This window comes from Otolemur garnettii, unplaced genomic scaffold (genome assembly GCF_000181295.1).
Source record: "Otolemur garnettii isolate 467f Iridium unplaced genomic scaffold, OtoGar3 scaffold00140, whole genome shotgun sequence".
Taxonomy (NCBI): domain Eukaryota; kingdom Metazoa; phylum Chordata; class Mammalia; order Primates; family Galagidae; genus Otolemur; species Otolemur garnettii.
In genome coordinates this window covers 373,451-379,184 of record NW_003852535.1, presented here as the reverse complement: position 1 = coordinate 379,184, position 5,734 = coordinate 373,451, and positions in this window count along the sequence as shown.

The following is a 5,734-nucleotide window of genomic DNA, read 5'->3' as shown; positions in this document are numbered from 1 at the left end:
ATTTTCTTGTGCTTTGATGGGCCTCCCCTCCACACACACACACACACACACACACACACACACACTTGTAAAGAAGAGTCTCTAGGGCTCAGCACCTGTGGCTCAAGCAGCTAAGGCACCAGCCACATACACCTAAGGTGACGGGTTCGAATCCAGGCCAGGCCCGCCAAACAACAATGATGGTTGCAACCAAAAAATAGTCAGGCATTGTGTCGGGAGGTCCAAGCTACTTGGGAAGCTGAGGCAGGAGACTTGCTTGAGCCCAGGAGTTGGAGGTTGCTGTGGCTGTGATGCCATGGCACTCTACCCCGGGGGACAGCTTGAGGCTCTATCTCAAAAAAAAAAAAAAAAAAGAGCCTGTAGCATATGTTGGGTAAGGACCTCTGGCTTTGCTTTTGAATGTTTTGATGGTGATCTAGTTCTGAACTGATGCTTGGTTATAGAAATCCTTAGTGTGGTGGGTTTCTCAGTTGCTAGTTGTTTATAGGCTATAGCAGTGGTGATTTATGTCCATGGGCAGAGTCCCCATCTCTCCTTGATGAGGGAGATGGAAATCCTTTCTCTTTCCTCAGCCCTGTGGTCTTCTTAACAGTGTAATTGTATTGGCATGCCCAGTTCAATCTTTGAGTCAGTAGGTGGCATGTGGGTGAGAAGTGACCACTCCTTGTGTGACTAAGTCAGTAAACGGCATTGAGGGCTATGCAAATTGGGCTTCCTGGCAGTAGGTGATGCATCCCAGAAGGAACATGATGCAGTGTTGTCTCTGTGACCTGTAACTGTCAGGAGGAGCACTTGAATGGCTAGGCACTGGTGGGGCCTGGGGAACTTCCAGGTGAGTCCTTATTCTCCACTACAACAGCATAGGTGGGGGCGGGGTGAAACTGGTCTGGGTTGGGTCACCCTGGGCTCATGAGGCTCCACAAAAGCTGTCACGGCAGGGGTCAGTGGTCCACTCCCAGGTCACCAGAGGGAGGTTGAGGTGCCTGCAGCCTGCAGCTGAAAAGTCTGCTTGTGGAGGTGAAGCCCTTTGAGATCCGTAGTCTGGCAGTCAGGAGTGGGTTTGGCTCTTCACTGCAGACCCCCATGCACAGTCTCTTTCTGGTGTGTGCCAGTGGGCATGAGCTCAAAGTTCCTGAGCTCCTCCATGATGACCCTGTGGGCTGGGAACTTCCCCGTTCTGGATCCCACTCTGGGCTGAGTGCAATCTTCCAATCTTCCTGTGGGGCAGGGGTGCTCCGTGACTGTTTTGCGGCTGGGATGCTGGCTGCATCTCTTCCCGTTCTGCCCACATGGGCTCCCCTGTGTCCTGAGGCTAGTTCACAAATGTCCCCTCTGTGTCCCTGAGCAGCACAACTGAGTCCTGAGGAGTATGGGATCTAGCCAGGGGCCTTTCCCTAAGCAGGGGGGAGAGAAAGGGAGGCAAAGATTCTGGATGAAGGACAGCCAGCATCCTGGTTCCCTCTGTCCCTTCTTTTCTTGAAATGTCTAGGCTCTGAGGTCATGCAGAGCTCCTGGGACCCACAGGACCCTGTCCTCTCTGCAGTCTGGGCCAGAGTTGGGAAATGTTTGTGTGGGACTGAATGAGACAAAAACAGAGGCTGAGGGACAAAAACAGAGGCTGAATGAGACAAAAACAGAGGAGGACAAATGTGCATGTGAATGGAGAAGCAATATGGGGCCTTGGCATTGGGTCTGTGGTGACACAGTTGGTGGCACTTGTGGTGCTGTGGGCAGTGGTTATCCTGGCATTGGGTTTGTGGTGACACAGTTGGTGGCACTTGACAGTTGGTGGCACTTGTGGTGCTGTGGGCAGTTCCAGCCTCCCTGGGGACAGACAAAAGTTCTCAACAGCTCCTGGCTCTCCTGCCAGAAAGGTTTACCTGAATAAAAAGCAGAGCTTTTTTTTTTTTTGAGACAGAGCCTCAAGCTGAGCCCCTGGGTAGAGTGCCGTGACATCACAGCTCACAGCAACCTCCAACTCCTGGGCTCAAGCGAGTCTCCTGCCTCAGCCTCCCAAGTAGCTGGGACCACAGGCGCCTGCCACAATGCCTGGCTATCCCAGCTATTTTTTGGTTGCAGCTATCATTGTTGTTTGGCGGGCCCGGACTAGATTTGAACCCGTCAGCTTAGGTGTATGTGGCTGGCGCCTTAGCTGCTTGAGCCATAGGCACCGAGCCAAAGCAGAGCTTTTGTCTCCAGAAAAGAGACTCTTTCACATCCACCCCCGCATTCACTGGGCAGTGTGAGGTGCCCACTCTGTGCCAGCTGCTTGGTATGCAGTGGTGACTAAACAGACTCAGCCCCTGCCCTCCCTGAGGCTGCACATAGGGCATGAGACAGTCAAATCTCATGGTCTCTCAGCCAAGAAAAGTGGGACAAGGGACTCGAACTGCAGGGACGGCTGTGCAGACGTCCTTGGGGAGGAGGAGGCAGGACTGTGAGAACAGAAGGCCTCTGGGAACAGGGTTAAGGGGGCTGTGGAGGATGAGGAGCTGCCACCATAGCAGTGCCCTGAAGTCTGTGCCAGGGAGGGACAGTGATGTGTGCAGAGATTGTTCAGAGAACTGAAAAGAAGCCTCTTCATAGGGACTGGAGGGACCCGTGCAGCGTCTCAACTGGGACAGGAAGTGCAGGCCGCAGCCACATGAAGTGTTTGTATTTTATTCCAGGGCAAAAAGCCACTGGATGGTTTTACTCAGTAGATGAGGTAACGGGGTTGGCATATTTACTTTTGTTTTAGAGACGGGGTCTTGCTATAATATCCAGGCTGGTCCTGCAATCAATCCTACTGCTCTGAGTGCTGGTAGTCGGGCCTAGGGGAGCGACACCATGGCCCCATTTGGTTTGTGGGTTTGAAAGGCCACTCTGCCTGTGCAGTAGAGAGAGGATTCTGGAGAGTGAAGGGGGAGCAGAGGGTGGGAGGACCAGGGTGACAGCACAGGATAGGGGTGGACACAGGCAGGCCTGTGGGCCGACCCCCACCCACCATGTGTTTTTTTGAATTCAGTTGTATACACAGGGTGCCCCTGGCTGCTTTTGCACTGCAATAGCAGAGTCAGGGGCACTGCTGGCCACACAGCTGGGGAAACCTGGTATATTCCTACTCTGAGGACACAGGGGATAAAGTCACTGTCCTTTGTGCACCCAAATCACAATGGTCCAAGTCACCGGCTCACAGAGGGTAGCTATGAACCCTCCCCCATTATGGAGGTTCTCCTGCTGACACCAATTCCCATAAGGACACTGATCATGGCTGGGGAAGGGCACAGGGATTCAGGTGTCCAGCACAGAGCTGTTTCATGCCTGCATGAGGTGGTGACAGTGGGAACAATGAGACAGATTTGGGACACAGTTTGCAGGGGTGACCTCGGGGTGGGGTGGGGAGCTCATAGATAGGGACGGCTCCGCCTGTGTGGGGAGCTGAGGACAATCTTGCTGATGTCCTTGTAAGAAGAGGCAATTCGGACACAGGTGCACGTGGAGGGATGACCAGGTGAAGACACGGGAGAAGACGGCCGTCTGCCAGCCATGGAGAGAGGGCTCAGAAGAAGCCAGCCTGCAACACCTTGATCTTGGTCTTGGGGCCACCTGAATCATGACAAAATACATTTCTCTTGTTTGTCATCCAGGCTGTGGGATTTGTTATAGCAGCCGGAGCAGGTTAGTACACAGAGCTTTCACAATATAGCAGGAATCCAATCACTCTCTGCCACCCTGTTGTTGGAATCGTGCCAACTGCCCTTGCCTTGCTGCTCCCACCTTGGGCTGAGGGTATTCTCAGCACAGGGGTCAGACGGAGCCTGTGAGCACGTCCTCAGGTCGCCACACTGCCCTGCTAATCTCCCCTCCCCAGTGGCTGGCATCTGACTTGGAATAACAGTCAACACTCTGACAATAATCTGAATGGCCTCAGGTAGATCAAACCTTTGTCCCTCCCCACTGCCATTTCCTAGCCCTTGCTTCCTGGCTGCAGATCCCGACAGCCACGCACAGCCTCGAGGCCTTTGTAACTACTGTTTCCCAGCCATATCCACACACCCCCACTGTCGCTCCCGCCGCCTTCCCTGAACTCAGGCAATCCACCTGCCTTGGCCTTCCAGAGTGCTGGGATTACAGGCATGAGCCACTGCACCTAGCCTTGTCTTTTCATCCTCTTAAAAGCTTCTTTCACAGAGCATATTTTAAATTTTGATGAAGAGCAATTGATCAATTTTTGTGTTGTTAATATGAATTTTATTTTATTTTTTTGTTATTGTTTCAGGTTGATTCGAGGGTACAAAGCTTTAGGTCACAATGTTTGCGTTTGATAGGTAGAGTCCCTCTTACAATTGTTCCCCCCACCCCGGAGGTGTGTCATACACCCTAACACTGTGCCCATTACTTGGGAGCACACCCATCCCCCCTCCTCTCTCCCCAATCCCTCATTCCCCCCTGCCCCACTGTGAATTGATTTGAGTTTTTCTCTTATGTGGGCGGGCCTTAGATCATCTACCAGCTTCATATTAATATATATTTTTTCCTTCTTTTTTATTATTTATTTATTTATTTTGCTGTTTTTGGCAGGGGCTGGGTTTGATCCTGCCACTTCCAGCATATGGGGCCGGCGCCCTACTCCTTTGAGCCATAGGCATTGCCCTTCATATGAATATTGAGTACATTGGCTTTTTGCTTCTCCATTCTTGTGATACTTTACTAGGAAGAACAATTAATCAATTTTGAATGGATTATGCTTTTGATGTCATGTCTAAGAACACTTAAGCAAGCTACATGCTCTAAAGAGCTTCTCCTATATTTTCTTCTAAAAGGCTTATTGTTTCATGTTTCTATTTTACCATATGGTATTATTTGAGTTTGTGACTTAGTGCAGGTTTTTTTAATTAAAAACATTTTTTTTTTGAGACAGAGCCTGAAGCTGTTTCCCTGGGTAGAGTGTCATGACATCACAGCTCACAGCAACCTCCAACTCCTGGGCTTAAGTGATTCTCTTGCCTCAGCCTCCCAAGTAGCTGGGACCACAGGTGCCCATCACAATGCCTGGCTATTTTTTGGTTGTAGTTGTCGTTGTTGTTTTTGCAGGCCTGGGCTGGATTCAAACCCACCAGCTCTGGTGTATGTGGCTGGCACCTTAGCCACTTGAGCTACAGGAGCTGAGCTACTTTTCATTTTTTATTTGTAGTTTACTTTTATTATTATTTTATTTTATTTTAGAGACAGAGTCTCACTTTGTCACCCTAGGTAGAGTGCCTTGGCATCAGAGCTCACAGCAACCTCCAGCTCTTGGGCTTAGGCGATTCTCTTGCCTCAGCCTCCGGAGTAGCTAGGACTACAGGTGCCCGCCACAACGCCTGGCTATTTTTGTTGCAGTTTGGCCAGGGCCGGGTTCATACCCGCCACCCTCAGTATATGGGGCCAGCGCTCTACTCACTGAGCCACAGGCGCCACCCTGTAATTTACTTTTAGTCTTTTGCCTGTATCTGCAAATATTCCAGGAACTCTTGTTTACCAGGAAGATAATTTATGCTTCCAAACCCACAAGTCCATTCCCAGACAATCAGCAGACCAAGTTTCTAGCCCTTTGTTTGCCAAACCACCTTTAAGAGTCTTAGTCCCCGGGAGGCACCTGTGGCTCAGTGAGTAGGGCACCAGCCCCATATACCGAGGGTGGCGGGTTCAAACCCAGCCTCGGCCAAACTGCAACAAAAAATAGCCGGGCATTGTGGTGGGCACCTGTGGT